The following is a 17,324-nucleotide window of genomic DNA, read 5'->3' as shown; positions in this document are numbered from 1 at the left end:
TCGCTTTTTTTGCTTGCTAGGAGCACTCAAGCTCATACAAGAGAAATAGATGCAGTTACATTTCACTGAATTACAACACACCTCTTTGAACTGGTCCTTAACACATTTTCTTACTGCACCAGCACTATTCTCAAGAGATGTACAAATCAGATTGAAACATCACAGTTCAGATGATGCACAAGCACATTCTCATAGTCTCTTCAAAACATGCTACAGGCAGTGTAGATCAGGGCAGAGTTGAAGCCTTGAATCTCATGACTTGCATAGTTCAACTCCTTTCAAACAACATGGGCTATATCTCTATTGTTACGTTTCAGTTACTCATCATCTCTCAAAATATGGCCAGCTGGAAATCTGCAGCTGGAAAGGCAAAGGTTAAATAAATAAATAAATGAAATCGTGGCTTTGGATTTTTGCTGCATGGAAGACTTTCAGAAGATTGTATGTTCTTATGTTCTTTAGCAAAGATAATGTTGGTTGGAAAAAAAAAAAAAAAGGAAATTATAGCACATACTTGAAATAGCCATACACTTGTGTTCAAAACTTTTTTTTTTTTGACAGATTTTACAACATAGATAGTGGAAAGAATGGCAATTCTAGGATTTGATATATTTTAAGACTTCTGGTCTTAAAGGTTGTAGCCATTTTAATTCTGTATTGGAAAGGTAGCCTTTGACAGATTTTTCAAAGCAGGAGTAGAACTATTTAAAGTAACAATAGATTAATTAAAGCCCAATTGAGCTTTTATACTTGAAGACAAACAAAAAAGCCAATATTTCATCCACATGTTTGCATACTGTGTACTTTTCTCTAAGCTCTACGAGCAGCTGCCTATCTGCTTAACTGCCCTCATTTAGCTGACCCTAATTTTTAATCTGGATTTTCCTTCTCCATAAAGGTTTATAAAAAACAAAACAAACCCTGGAAACACTTCCAAGCAAAGTCAGACCATGAAAACAAAATGTAATTTATACCCACTGACAGAAATTTGTTATATTATGTGCTTTAAAACTTCGGAATTTGAATAGCATTTGAGCCTATAGTGATTTTTTACCCATGCCTTCCCTGGCCCTACCTCTAGCAGAATGATAATAGCTTTTCTCCATTCTGATTTGAACAAGCGGACAGTAATTGCATTAGCTGAAGGAACATGAGAGCACAGGCAATGTAATTTGGATGGGTTTTGGACAATACTTTGGCTGCAAGGATAACTACATTCTCTGATCACAACTATTCTACAAGCCAGACTTTGTGCCTCCAGAGAGAAAAACCTGATTCTTCACTGCCTTGGCAGCTTCCTGTCTCTTCTGTATCCACCTGGGTCATCAGCTCTTTCCTTTAAGAGACTGTGATCAGTACAGAAAGGAGTGAAGAGACAGCTTTCCTGAAACTGAACTGTTTTTTCCATCTTATCAGCAGAAATATAAACCGACAAGCAGCTTATACATATACCTCTGTCATTCTGAAGAGGAAAGCTGGGAAGAATCTGAATAGGTGATTGATCACCTGAAGAACTTGAAGTCCTTATTGAAATCATGTGTGCTGAGTTGCATAAGCTAGGTTAGAATCTAAATAGGCATTTTTAATTAAAAGGTTGTGCTCCCAATATCTTTTTAAGAAAACAGGGAGAGATCAGAAAATGAGGCTGGACAAGAAGACCGAGATGAAATATGTTTTTGAAAGCTGACAGTCTGAAAATCTCTTAAAGGTACATGGAAAGACAGGTGAACCATTACACAATTTTTGTTATTTTTTTCTATTTTGCACGTTATTTCCGAGAATGCACAATAAGCTACAGGCTCAGTTCCCTTCATGGGTGAGCTCCTCTCCAGTAGTGTAAGGACAGGTGTCCTGGCACAGACATGCACAAAGAAGCATCTGGAGCTGTAAACCTTCTCAGGAAGGCCAGATCATTTTGTCTGCTTTACTACATGGCTATTTTCACTGACCTGCATTCTCCTGCAGTCCTCACCAGCTGCCTACCAAAAATGGGGAAAAAATAGTTCTGCACTTTCTATTGTGTCAGTAATTGAAAAAACTTACCATTATCTAAAAGGAGTAAAGGGTAATGAGTAAAGCACTAGTATTAAGAAGATACTGTGGGTTATTTAATTTGTTAGCACATACCAGAACAGAAAGTTTTTTCTCCTTTTGTCTTCCTTTGCCCACAATGTCAGCAGAAGTAATTCACTGAATAGTGATTATTGGAGTAGTTTCTCAGTTTCTACTGCAAATTGTTTTCATTCCTACAACTTACTTGTCATCCTTTGTTGGCTTCTTTTTTCTCTCCTACTGCTTCTGCTCTCCTCCCAAGTTCATTAGATTACAGTGGAATTTGGACGTATTTTTCCATAATATTTTGAAAAAGATAAATCAGAAACGAGCTCAAGACCTCTTTCTTTATTCTGGCCTCACATTCTTCCTCCAGATCGGCTGATACCAGAGGTAAATACTGACTCATTTGCTTGGCACTCTCCTTTTGGCTAAATACTTCAATTTTCTTTTCTTTTTTTTTTTTTTTTAATAAATACTGAACCAGATTTTTTTTTTCTATATATATTTTATCTAGGAGACAGAACTTTTACTGTTCCCTACAGTCAGCCACAGATCTGCTCTCTTTTGCAGATGGATCTGTTTATTTGCATCTTTCCTCAACCCAACCCCACATTGCCATTTTTGCCGTGCAGCCCTGTAAGAAAAAGTGTAGGCAATGTATTGTCTTTTCTGAATTACCAAATGAACTATTTTAAGAAACATGAATCACAGAAGACACACTGGCAGAAAAAAGAAAAAAAAAAACAAAACAAAACAGATACAAAGTAAAATAGCTTATATAAATAAAATGGCCAAGATTTTCAACAGTTAGCTAATTCTTGTGGGTCCTCTGCAACTTGTCTCTACTTACTGTAACTCATACTTTTATTCCTTCAAAACTGTTGGCTTCCATTATCTTTCAGATCACTGGAAAATGTTTTCTAGAAAAATAAAACCATGCCATTTATTTCCTCTACTGAAAACCTAGTAATCAATATTAAATACATGTAAAAAAATTTGCCTGTCCATCAACACACAAATGAAATTTGAAGCATTTAACACATACATATAAAATTCATATTACTAGAACAGATAAATCCCTACAATCATTTATAATGTAAAGGATTAAACTACATTAATTTTCTTCAATTTAATGCAAAATGATGAAAAACTGATAGGTTTAACCACATGCCTGCTAATATCTTTCATCTAAGGATATCTTTCATTCACTTTCACTGGAAGAAGGGAGTTAATGGAATCATCCACCTTATACAACTTTGTCTGCAAATCAAGTGCAGTTGTAGGACAGGATAAACTGAGACTTTGTTCCCAGACATTAGATCTTGGCCAGACACTGCTCTCTACCAAGAAGTCTCTTTTGAGGCCACACAGAGGCCAGCTTCTGACGTGCCTTCTCTTTGGGCCTCATTTTCATGTTCTCACACAAAATTTAAGGTTTATCAGTTTTCTTGAGCTTAGGCAACCCATTTCAGGCTGCTTTGCTTTGCACATAGACTGTAGTTATGTCAGTGATTCTCAGTGTTTTACCCACAAGCTCTGTGAAAGACCTTCGCTTGCATTTACTAAGTGAATAGTAATTGTGAAATTAACCTAAGCAAGATTTAAAGAAAGCCTTCACACTCTTGAAATCGTCATGGCTTGGCTGCACGGCCACATAGCATTGTGGCATTACATTTCCGACTCAGGAAATATTCTGAGATACTATATAAGAAGTTCAACTAAAAGTTCACGTAAAACCTCAGCCAACCATCCAAAGCTCCAGCCAAACATTGCTCATGTAATAAAAATGCTCTGAAACTTTTGCACTGCTGAGACGGTATAATCTTTCAGGTTTGTTTTTTTGAGGTAAGCTACTGTTTGGTTCCCAGTAAGTTAATTACTACAGTTAATCCTACATTCGATTAAACTACAGAGGACAACTCATCTGCATGAAGTTTCTTGTACGCCTGAAGTGTTTGCAGATTTTGAGGGCTTTTGCTATAAATGTCAGAAAGTGCATGCTCTACATTGTTCTTACCCGAGCTGAATCTAAATTCTGACTTTGATTCGATCAAAACTACTCTACTGACTAGTTTTGTTATCTACTCTACTTCGTTAGAACTCTGCAATGCTCATTTCTCTTTTCTAGTTCCCTAACTATGACAAATCTGAAAGGACTTTTTCACCACAAGCAGGTTTTACAAGAAGCTAAAAAGAAATGTTAATATGTTTTAATTTATAAAGTGAATTGACAAAAGGCTGCAATATAAAAGAACCTCCTTCCTTTACAGATAGAAAACAAAGCACTATTCATGTCAACATTTATGCACAAAATTGAATATAAGCATGCCTACTCATCTGCTACATCTGCATAAGTATCTGCAGGATATGGGCTCAATTCCCAGTTGCCTTTCAATTCACTCATATTTCCAGTACATACTTTGGAACAAAAATAAATAACTCCAATCATTCACAGCACATCACACTTCCAAATCACTCTGTGAATGACTACATGACAATTAGGAACTTAAGTACCTCGCATAACAAGGAGCTAAACAGAGGTTCTAGCTTAGGACCTAAAAAGCCTGAATCAATTACTGCAAGCACTTTGCCAGAAACAGTAATCTGGTCTCTACACAGTGTTAATGATTCCATGTGTAGCCCCCATGCCAATGATTTTTATATTGTTCTTGAGACCAAAGCTAGTATATGAACACAGCAACTATGTTTGATTCTATATATGCCTGAAAATACTTATTACAGTCTAGCAAAAAGATTCCTAACTCCCAACTCCTCCTGCACAGCTTTAACAAGAGCAAAAATTGTAACATCAGCATCCTTGTTGCAACAGCAACAAAAAAAAGCTCTTGGATTTAATAAAAAAACATACAAGGTGCACTCTTGTTATTTCACCAAAAGGAGTTTTTGTCTCCCACTGAAGAAAAATGTTATCTTTTAAGTATTATGTAGCTTTTCACTGGAACAGCATGCATGTTTCTTAGTGCCCTTTAAAAACACAAAACCTTAAATATGTATTCTTTATCTTTATCTATCTCAGATTTATCTTTATAAATCTGAAACATACTTTGCATGGAATTTATATTCTCCTTTACCTGTTCAGGAGTATTACAATTGGTACAGTGTTGGAACATGTCATCCATTAAAAATGGCATTAACAGCAGCAAGTCTGGGCCATGCTCATAGCAGTAATCCATGTCCCTCCCTCCTGTCAGAGCAGGACAGATCCTTACCACTGTACTGTCTCAACATTAAATGGGTCTTATCCTTTTCCCATACATCAGGCAGGATTTCTTGAAATCATGTGGCTACGACACTTTGCATCATTACATTTTGTGCGCATCCAAGTCAATTTTCCAGCCTCACTGAAGACAGCAATCGGTTGCAAACCAAATGGTGGAAGACAGTATAATAGGGCATTGTCCCATAAAAGGAAATGGTGGATGCAGCCCTGAAGCAAAACTTCAAAATAAGAATTTGATAGATGGAAATAAAATACACTGGTATGTTCTGAGGGTCAGAAATATTTGGCACATAAAAATCACAGAATCATAGAACCATAGGAGTTGGGAGAGACTTCCGGAGATCATAACAGTCCCAACCCCCGCGCTAAAGCAGGTTTCCTAGAAAAGGTTACACAGGAAAGAATTCAGATGGGTTTTGAATATCTCCAGAGAAGGAGATTCCACAAGCTCTCCGGGCAGCCTGTTCCAGTACTCCATCACTATCATAGTAAAGAGCTTCCTCATGTTTGTATGGAACTTTCTGTGTTCCACTTTTTTTCCATTGCCCCTTGTCTTGTCACTGTACACCACTTAAAAGAGTTGGTCCTATTCACTTGACTCCCATTCTTTAGATATTTACAAGCACTGATAACATTTCCTTTCCTCCCCCACCCCCTTTTCCCCCCCTGCCCTGCTCAATCTTCTCCAGGCTGAACAGTCCCAGGTCTTTCCTCATAAGGGAGATACTCCAGTACTCCAGACCCCTCACCATTTTTGTGGCCCTCCACTGGACTCCCTCCACAAGTTCACTGTATTTCTTGAACTGCGGAGCCCAGAACTGGACACAGTACTCCAGACATGACCTCATCAGGGCAGAGTGGAGAAGGAGAATCACCTCTTTCAACCTGCTGGCCACACTCTTTTTTAATGCACTCTGGGATACCATCAGCCCTCTTGGCCACCAGAGCACACTGCTGGCTCATGGCCAATCTGTTGTCTGCCAGAAAAAAGTCCTTTTCTGCAGAGAAAAAGAACTCCTCTCCAGCAGGTCAGCCACTAATCTGCACTGCTGCAAGCAGTTATTCCTCCCCATGTGTGGGACTCTGCATTTACAATTGCTGAAACCCATAAGATTCCTCTCTGTCCAGCTATTCAGCCTGCCCAGGTCTTGCTAAATGGCAGCACTGCCTTCTAATGTGTCAGCCATTCTTCCCAGCTTCGCATCATCAGCAAACTTGCTGAGGAATCACTCTATTCCTTCATCCAAGTCATTGATGGAGATACTGAACAAGCCCAGTCCCAGTACTGACCCCTAGAGTACATGCTAGTTACAGGACTCCAACTAGAGCCTGCACTGCACATCACAACCCTCTGAACTCTGCCAGTCAGCCAGTTCTCAATCCACTCCACTGTCTGCTCACCTTTCCTGCTCTTTCAAAGCTTACCTTCTAGGATGTTATGGGTGACAGTGTCAAAAGCCTTGCTTCAGTCAAGATACGCGACATCCACCGTTCCCCCTTCACCTACCCAGCTGATTATGTCATCACAGAAGACTAGCAGTTTGGACAAGCAAGATCTCCCCTTGGTGAATCTATGCTGATCACTCCTGAGAACATTCTTTTCTTCCAATTGCACGGAAGAAAAATCTCATGAGCACTGGAATGGCTGAGGTAGAGCTCAGTAATTCTGAAAAAGAGCATCTTTAGTTCCTGCACACTCTAAGTAAACTGCTAAAAATCACTACTGAAAACAACATTTAAAAACCAAAAATCAAGCAAATACAAAGAACCAGATTCTGTCATCAGCTCCAATGGGACACCTTCCATTAATGTTTCTTGTCTATGGAACACACCAGCAGAGAGTTACACTTTTCCCATGATCTTTTACTATTTTTCAGTACCACTAAGCAGATAAAGAATTCCAGCAATGTAAGAGGAAATCAAAGACACTTTTCTCTCGTTTTATGAATATTCTTGCTCAGTAGTTCAAAGTTGGCTTTTCTTGCTTCATCTTGCTGTTCTTGCCCACATGAAAGGCCTGTACTTCCACTTTTTTTTTTACACATTTTTTTTATCTTCCTCTCTTTTTCTTTTTTTGGAGTCAGATAATTTGTCTCGTAATACTGAAGATAAAAATCTTATCATCTACTTTCAATCTTGATCATTTCATATAAGATCTACTAAAAAAGTTTAAAAAGAATTCCAAATTTTGCGATTTGTTACCATTGCCCCATAATTGTGCGTGATTACTGCCAGTTTAGACGCATTGCTGTCAACGCAGTGCAAACCTCCAAAGGCTTTATTTCATTTGCAAGTCCAGATAACAGTTTTGTTCTTTGTAACTGCTATGATAGAGTTCACCATCAGCCTATGGCATGCCATCAAAAGAGGACTGTTAATGAGCTACTCTCTTGTCCTGAGCCCTCTGGAATAAAACTGCAATGCCTTTGAGCTCTCAGGAAGGTTTTAACAACAACAACTAGAAGAAAAACAAAACAAAACAGAAAAAAAGGTTGAAATATAAAAAAGAAAATGCCCAGATTTTTTTTGCAAGCAGCCGCATGTAGGTGTGAAGTGCTCTGTTTGTAGGTTTCACACAGCTTATCATAAGCAGCTATTTTTTCATCAGACCATGGTGAGGGGGATGGAAACAACATGCAAGAAGGGAAACAGAAGACACCGAAATCAACTCTGATATAGTTTGTATGCTTGCAAGAGAGTCTTTTTCCTGCAGCACCTGCAGACCCTTTTTGAGCTCCAAAATAAAACCCACCTTTCAGAATAAAGAATGAGTGGCATTTACAGGAAAAGTCTGAAACCTGAAGAGGTAAAGACTACAAAACTGTCTGGTGAGACGTTACTTTTGCTATTCACTTAAACATAGCAAGTACAGTTCTTAGAAGCAAACTTAATTGTGCAAATTACTTTTATGCTTTTCAGTGAATTCCTTTTAAATTTATATGGTAAAGACTACTGCCATAAGCTATATCCTCTTACACTAATCAGTAGTAATACAACTGGGTATAAAAACTGAATTACCATCCTGTCTTATTTCTATTAGGTTTAACGTGCACTGGTAAAGAAGCAAAGGGGTTCTTGATTCTTCTGCTCATAAACAAAAAGTCTTGTTGGTTTCCAAAGCTGTAAATCCACCAGTTTTCTTTCCCACTCTAAATTCCTACAAGAATTGAAGGAAATCCTAACTGCTGATAAGGCTTGTATAAACCTCTAGGAGGAACTACACGAGCTAAAGCAACTTGCATCAGCTGAACATCCTTCTTCCCCTGTGCTCAGCTCTACTCACCCATCACTATCAGAAATTTGGGACAGCTCAAGTTGAAGTTCCATCTCATTGCTCTAGCTGGCACTGATCTTCAGTGTCCTTCACATGCCAGACATTTTCCAAGGCAGAGAAAAGGCACATGACTCAAAAAGCTTTTTTTTTTTTTCTAAACTGCATATGAGAACAGCTCCTGTACAAGTAATCTATTGACTTGAATGAACTTTAACAGACAAGACACAGGCTATCTCCAGTTTTCACTTGCTTATGATGTTCTTTTTCAGTTAGCATACAAGGTGACAATAAGATTCAGCATACTACTTTGGGCTTATGCAAGTTAGTCTCCACATTTTTACTAGGTTTCCTACGCCCTGGATCCACTAAAGATATGCTTTTGTTCATCTAGTACCTGCACATAAAACAACTGTCAGTTTCTCCTTTCTTCTAACAGCCAGATGGCAACTCCAGATGTAAAGGGTGTTACAAAGATGGGGATAAGAAAATATCCCAAGAAAGAGATGAAGAACGGAAAGGAAATTGCAAGAATAGGAATGTTCTATATTTGCAAACATTTTAATAGTTACATTTCCACCCACTCCTTCAAAGAACAGGCCTAAAGGTACTCCTTTTAAGATCCTCGACTTCTTGCTCTACAGACTCCTGTCCTTTTCAGATTTCCCAAGTGACACATTAAAGTATGTCATTCTGTCATAGCAGTTTTGAATAGTGCAACTACTCACATGTCTATTACAGCCAACATGCTGGGAGGCAGTTGGATGTGATGTGTCATTCCAAAAATTCAATAAAAATGATTCTTCTGGATTGCAGTTCTCCAGAAAAGGACAGAAGAAGAAAAACACAAAGAAAAATAATGGGACATATTAACGATGAAAATCTTCAAGTTTACATCTGCTAAATGAATCCCTGCATTGAATTATTTGTGACAATTACGTCTGAGGAAAAGTATGTTTCGAGTCAGAGGAGTAAATAAGTAAATGCTTGCAGAGAATAGCTGGCCGTTACAGAACTCAGGTACTCCTAAATATATTTTTAGGGTTAGTTTTTTGAACTCAAAATCTGATTTTTAATACTTGCGGTTAGAATCATAGAATCACAAGGTTGGAAAGGACCTGCAAGATCATCTAGTCCAATTCTCCAACCATTACCATTGCTACCACAAGCTACTAACCCATATCTCGTAGCTCCCCATACAGACGCCTCTTGAACACCGCCAAGGACGGCGACTCCACCACCTCCCTTGGCAGGCCATTCCAGTGCCTGACCACTCTCTGAGAGAAAAAGTTCTTCCTTATGTCTAATCTAAACCTCCTCTGGTACAACTTGTGGCCATTTCCTTGTGTCCTGTTTGTTGCCTGGGGGAAGAGGCCAAACCCCTCCTCATCACAACCTCCCTTCAGGAAATTACAGAGTGCACTAAAAGTTATAAGTGGAGCATTTAGCAAAAGAACTTATCAATCAGAATTACTATCATTGTAATTGGCATTGTTTTCATTGAAATTTTTGCACCTTAATCTAGTTACTTTTTCTTAAGGTAGAAGACATGAAGAAGTCCATGACTTGGATTCCTTCCTCATAATCACCTAAGGGAACTTCACTTTTGAGTGTCAAAGGAGGGACTACTGCAAAGCACTTGAGAACAGGAGAGGAAGTGCTCCTGGGTGAAAAGCCTGAGCTATAAAAGGAGTTGCCAGAGGGCATGAAGTGGAAGAACACCATCTCTAACTCACACTTAATGGTTTTTTAGACTGCTTTTTCATCACAGTTTGTACCCGTTCTTCTACCTGAGCATAGCAGAAGAGTAGGAGGACGCTTCATAAAAATATAATTTACCAGCCACGCCCTTAGAGGCACGTTTGACACATGCTGCAGGAATCACCTTGAATGACTAGAAAAGGAAGAAATAAGGAACACTGGTATCCAACATCAAGAAGTAAATCCCTTCTGTCAAGCTCTTTTTTTTTAGCTGCTTCCAAAATTCAATCTCATTTACATTAAAATTACTGTATTATTGCCAAAATAAATTCTTCAGCTCTCATTATCTATTATCTTGCCAGAAAAAGAATCTCAGGAGGCTTAAGACCAGTTTGTGCGCCTACTGGAACCTCATCAATCATTGATCAAGGAGAGCTCCTGAAATTTCCTGCCACCTACAGTCCTTCAGTTGTATGGCAAGCCATGGCTGGGGATAGGCTTTAGGGCCTAGACACAGTCAGGTGGATACTCTGTATTTCTTCAGTCTTGTAACATGAACTAATTTGTAAGAGGAATTGATGACGGGAGCATTCTGGCTTGCGGTTGCTGGTATTCCTGAAACAGGCCCTCAAATAATTTTGCTCCCCTCAACTGCATCTTACTGGCAGTCATAGCTAGTGACTCATGGATGATAAAAAGCTTGCATTTCACATCGGTGTCCTCCTTGGGTTAACACTGTATGTCTCTTTGCAATATAGAATTTTTTTGTTCTAATCAAAGACACAGTTTCCCAATGGGAAGGGACAGGAGAGCAGGGAATGCACAAGAGACCATGCAGAAAGTAGTAGGGGAAAAAGAAAAATCAGAGAAGATTGTCTGCGATCAACAACAAAAAACAATTCAGAATAGTAGGTGGTGGTGAGAAAAAAGAGCTACAGGATATGCAGGCCAACAATCCTTTGCTTCTGAGTGCCAAAAAGCATTACTTAAGAGGAAGCTTATTCACTTCACTGAAGTAGTCAAAATTTTTGCAGAGTCAATCACAACTAAAGTACACAGTACTGTATTATTCATAAGCATTGAGGTCTTTGCCTGGACTTGTCTAGCAACTATGATTTGTACGACAAATACAGTGGTAACATTCACATTCTTTTCCTAGTACATAATAGTTTATATCATTAATAATAAGCATGTAAATAGCACTACAAGGTCACACATTGCTTTTCATAGGAAAATAGATTCCCTATCTGCTACCCACTCACCAAAAAGAATACAGTTCAGATGATATATTTCACTTAGGTTATATCAAACTTTACAATAAGATGGGTAAAGAAGCTGTTTTGCCTTTATCATTCAGTGCTCAAAATGTATTGCACATGGCCACATTTCAACACTTTTGCTACCTTTCCTGGAATCCTTCCAACAAATGTAGTGGGTGCAGAACTACAGCTCCCATGTCTCCAACAGAAGAGATACCCTGCATATCCCTTAATAATAGCCTGTCACAAAACTCTCATGGACCATGATGGTGGGAGAAGGCCAAAGACCTCAGCTGCAAATCACAAGGGTAAGTTGTGGAAACTGACTAAGTAAAACTGTTCTACCACAACTTTGCTTATTTTTCATGCCATGGCCAAATAAAAAGGCAAAGGAATTCCTGACATTCTGGCATAAAGGCTCAGTGCATGGAACAAAAATGCAACAAGGGGCATTAGAATAAATTAATTCCAGAAAGACAGGTACAGGAAATGTATTTCAGAAAGCAGAATCTCACTCTCTGCCATGAAGTACAGATACTCATTTCTACCTTGCTTTATAAGATAAACAAGGACTAACTCATCTATTGCTGAGATATTATTTTTCATACCTATTAAGATCTACAGCTTTTAATCAGCCATTGTAACTGGAAACAGTCATATTTGTTCCAAGTACAACATGAAATTCCATAACTTCCTCCATGTTGGAGTTCATTCAGCAACTCTTCAGGTTTGCAAGATAAATTTCTGAACTGTGTATAGATTACTATGGAAATTTTAAACAAACTACATGACTCCTCAAGGGGAAAGTATATTACTGTATCTCGAAGTATTCTCTGAAAACAAAATAAGGAAGAAATTACTTCCTAATCTCAGGAGAGAGTCTTTTTTTCTTTTTCTTTTTCTTTTTCTTTTTTTTTACTAAGCTAAATGAACTGAAACTAGTTTGCCTCCTGCTGCTGCTTAGTAGTAATAAATAGTCCGGGGGTAGCACTCCTCCTCCCAAAGTTGTATCCTAGTTTCACTGTTTAGATATCTATAGGCTGGAGGTTATTTTTACTACATCCTGTCAACAGTGAGGGGACAAAACTATCAGAAAGAGGATGCATTAGGCTTTCACATTAACTGTTGGCAAAACTAGCACCCCACAGCTGAATATTTACTTGTTCACATAAGTGCGCTGTGTGTTACTCTTAGACTTCTCCATGTTAATGCTTAGCTCAGGTGACTTGATAGATCCTATGACTCTACAGAGTTAGAGCTCAGAGAAACACAGCTCACTAAAAGCTCTTGGAAAAGGTTCCCAGTTTTTCACATTCTAGTCTGGAAGAACATAGCCCATAGTGTTTACAGCAGCCAGCTCACATGCCAACCCTGAATCATTTGCCTGGGTAGCCCAGTGAAAAACAGCCATTGGAACACTGCCATATATAATTCCAATAGAAAATTGATCTTCTGTGTATATCTCATGCTCAGAAAAATAACTTATTCTTCCAAGTCGTATTTTGGAATGTTATTTGTTACCAAGATTTAATTTACTATCACATGCTTATTGACTTCCATCCAGCTGGAAATTCACATGCATTGTAAGCTCAGGACTGGGAGCATGCATGCATCTGTAGGTTGCTATTGCTATTTTATACAGTTTACACAAACACAAGAGCAAACAAAAAGCTCCTTTTGGATGGAAACTCAATCTAGCAGGTCATCACATCGGTCCAGGAACTCAAGTCTTTGGAACTAAGTTTTAATAGCTAAACCTTAAGCTTAATCTTTCACTACACTCTACAGTATTGCTTTTATGTTCCACATTAAATGGAGCCTTGTCTCAGTAAGTAACACTAGCTTACATCCTGAAAATGTATGTTACAATTTCAAATTCAGACCTAAATACTATATTGAAGGCCCTGCTTAAGCATGCCATCAAGTGAAGTGATACTGCAACATATTTTTAACTAAGTAGAACTCATTTGGAAAGGAATAGCATTACTTTTTAGAGCTATGGCAGTAATTGTAGTAAGTGATACCATTACTGAAGAGTTAAATACAGAATTAGGTTTTTTTCATGTCTTTGATTCTTTATAGCAATAGAGCCACAGAAATGTTTCTCTCACTTCTCTATACGTATCAACACAGCAATTTTGGAGAAACTGACATGGGCTATGTATTCTCAATAGCTAATGGCCTTAGCAAACAAACATTTAAGTCTCTGGACCCATTTCATCTAACAAAATTAACACAGTGAAGTCTGATAGTAAAATATATATATATATATATAACATTAAATCATATCTATTGACTTGCTTTCATTTTTAAGCTTAGGAAATGCATGAATTGTGTAAAAAGTGAAGTGCAAGTGATATTTTAAGATTAACTTTTTGTTAAAAACATAATAATAAAAACTTGATCTGGAAAAAAACATGTGGATAACAACCTACTAACATCATGTTGGTGCTGTTTTCTACATCATTGTTGTAGCCCAATGACAATGCAGTTTATGTTGTAAAGGGTAGATTTTTTCTTTTAGTAAGGCTACTAAAATCTTAAATGGCAGTCTGCCAGCGATGCTCTGCTGAGAGCTACAAAACAGCAAAATTAACTTGGAAAAGACATTGAAATGAGTATTGAAAATGAGACGCGAAGTTTGCTGGCTTATGTCACTGGTGTTTTAGGCTTGGTCTAAAACAGTAAGCTTTTGCTGTCCTAGGTTTGTCATTTGTGACCACTAAAAAAGAAAAGATGCCTGGTACATAGATGTAACTTGGACAAGCCCCAGTTCTGTTCGTTTTGCTTCCCTCTTTAAGGAAGATGTTTAATGCATTCCTCTGGAACGCCACTGGTTCAAGCTGCATGTTCATTGCTGGACTTTCCCAGCATAGCTATACAAGAAAAAAGGATGATCTGTGAAGTAGCTATTTGTTGTAGGATTTCCAAACAAAACTAAACACCAAAAGGTATTAGCTTTCCTCAGCACAAACTCTGCATCTACAGCGGTAATTACCAGTTGTGATTCACTACAATGCACCTTGGGGAGAACAGAGGTGGGGACCAAGACATGCAGAGTATAAAACCAGTTGGCAGCAACAGCTGCCGGAACACTCAGAACAAGGTTATGGTGGTGTTCTTGTTTTGTTCTTCCCTACATATACAGAACCCTGTATGCTTCTGCAAGTTGCTCATCCTTTTACATTGTTCACTCTGACCCTCTCTGCTCTTGTTTCTCTTCCTTGTACTTCACTGGGCCTCCTTTCCTCCTACCACTTTCTTCTCTTCTCCCTTCTCTTCTCATTTTGGATTTATTCCTGAGGAAGCCTTCCTCTCTTCCAACATAACCACAGCAAAGCAAGCAGCACCACATCTCTGACAGTTTTGAGTTGTGCTGAACTTCTGCTGCTGCAGCCCCTCACACTCCTAATCCCAGCCTGTCAACCTCATGCACTACATATAAAGCCCTCAGGGCATTTTCCGTTTCTCCAGTCAATGCAGTAGCACAGCAACATCCTGTTCTTAACTACTGGTACCAACATAAAGCAGTCCTAGTCTATGAATAGGCTTCTCGACTGAACTGAAAGCTCGCTTCTTCTCTTCTCTTACACCTCTGCTGTGGCAAAATGTCTTAAAAAGAAAAGAGTTTGTAATTCCTCGTTCCCCCCTCACATCTCAGCCTCTTCTTCAGAGTGCCCAAGGGTCATGCCACAGATCAAGGGAGTCAGCCTGGGGTGCCTACTGATTCCCAGCTGAGGACATATATTAGAACCTATGAAATGAGTTATTAGGAGCACAGGTAAGGGACTGCAGCAAGAAGCTGCATCAGAAGCCAGAACTGATAAAAGCAGAGGAGGGCAGTGGAAAATCTGCAGCACTGTACATTTGCATTAGGTATAGAAACTAAAGGCTAAAACTGATTGTTCATTTGAATTACAGTCTCACATAAACATACAATATTTAAAGTTGCATAAGATATTACAGACTTATAAGAATATAAGCTGACGCATAGAGCTCCAAAAATACAATTTGCAATGCATAACAATAAGCTTAATTTGGCTTAGAGAGATCACAAAATACTCTACAAACTCTTAACCCTTTACATTCTCGTTAATCCTTGCCTAACACGGGTCAGACACATATAATGAGCAGTGCTGTTAAGAATATTCATCATCACAACAAACACTAATGTGACTAAATTCTATCTCAGATACCTTCACTGATTGAAAAAAAAAAAAAAAAAAAAGCCATTGGACAAATGGGAAGATGTAGCAGCCCTTAGCTATAATGGACCAGCAGTATGTTCATACTATATTATCAGTAATTGTACGAATGTTTCAAGGGTTAAAAGACCTTTTAAGACTAAGCATGTACAGAGCTTCATTGACTCACATACAAGACTGGAGACTGGCTTGAATTACTCGCTGCAAGATATATTATTTTAATTATATAATGGCTAAATCCAGTAAATCTCTTTAGTATGTATATTATGATCACTTTCTGAAAATCTGAAACTTAAGGTACACCAGTAAAATAGTGAAGCACAAAGAACCTTAATTCAATCCTTCAAAGACTTGTGTACATGAAATGCAGTCTCATCCAAGATGATGTAACATTCTATTACCAAATGAATAACAGACTTATAACAGTGTTCTATTTATTTAAAAAAAAAAAAAAAGCAAAATAATTTTCTAAGTTTAAAGTAATTTTAAAAGTTATAGCTGAATCATTCATTGTAATGTAAATGGTTTTTCATAATATCATTGTCCATGTGCTTTCTTCATTTCCAGAAAACCATACCTTTTCCAGCTTCTCTAGTTTTCTCTTATTTTTCTCATGTTTGCTCAAGCAAGAGTAAAACTTGTCTCAGATGAATATACGTCTCATTTAAAGAATAAAAGACAGAATGAACAGTATTTCTAAACGTTAAATGGGATGTGATGGATATTTGTTATCAGTATATTTTTTCCAAAATGTGTTTCTAAAGAAGAAATATGAGTACTTGAAGGTAAACAGAGAAGAGAAACCAAAGCAATGTAAAATTACTCTGCAATATGAAAAAAAAAAACTTATGTCATCATAATTTCAGGAAGAAGTCATCAACAACCAGATGTTTGGCCTGTACAGACCATAGAATCATAGAATGGTTTGGGTTGGAAGAGACCTTTAAGCTCATCTAGTTCCAACCCCCATGCTACAGGCAGAACTGTTGGAAAGATGCTGGGAAAGAGAAAGACGACCTATACTTGGAATAGACACCACCTGAGTGCAGAAAGAACAACCAGGAGGTTTTGAATCCAACCCTAATTTGCCCAGATCCCTGAGAGTCTTCCATAAATGATCCAAGGCTCCAGCCATCAGAATCATCATTCACGCCATTCAAGGGCTGTGCAGAGTGGTAACCTAACTGCAGATGGTCCTGGTGTGTGTGTGTGTGCAAGTGAATGGCCACGTTCAATGTATGCTGTCCTATGCTGTTTCTGGCAAGAAACGTGATGGCTAGTGCCAGGGGGTTTGCAAATGAGAAATGTAGGTGAAGGGCTCTCCTTCACTTCCTGTTGTTGGGAGTGCCTTGGGCTGCTCAGGGTTAGTCCTGTTAGTACAACAGAAGGGAACCAAACTGAAAATATTAGGAGTCCAAAGCAGGATGATGTTTGAAGCAGTATCTTGCTAAACTTCCCATGATTTTCCATTCCATCAGATGTTCCTGTTCTGTTCAATAGGGAGACTCACTTCCCTACCACAAACGCAGATAATCAGCAGGAGCAAGTTGCAGCACCCCAGGGCATTCTGCTGACCAGCTTGTGACCAAGAG

General features: G+C 38.4%; 1 protein-coding gene across 2 annotated transcripts in view; it reads right to left on the bottom strand.

The window, feature by feature from the left end:
- Positions 1–17,324, bottom strand: part of RPS6KA2 (ribosomal protein S6 kinase A2) — a 155,968-nt gene that overhangs the window by 121,635 nt on the left and 17,009 nt on the right. Inside the window, exon 1 of one of the 2 annotated variants that reach the window (XM_090135533.1) lies at positions 6,722–6,785. The exons of the other annotated variant lie outside the window; for it this stretch is intronic. The gene's annotated coding sequence lies outside the window, so the exon portion shown is untranslated. Of the gene's footprint in view, positions 1–6,721; positions 6,786–17,324 lie in introns of those variants that run through there. 2 annotated transcript variants of the gene reach the window in all.

Source organism: Phasianus colchicus, chromosome 2 (assembly GCF_987193195.1).
Source record: "Phasianus colchicus chromosome 2, bPhaCol1.hap1.1, whole genome shotgun sequence".
NCBI classification, from domain to species: Eukaryota; Metazoa; Chordata; class Aves; order Galliformes; family Phasianidae; genus Phasianus; species Phasianus colchicus.
The sequence above is the reverse complement of the archived record's forward strand: the minus strand, read 5'-3'. Positions and strand labels throughout refer to the sequence as shown.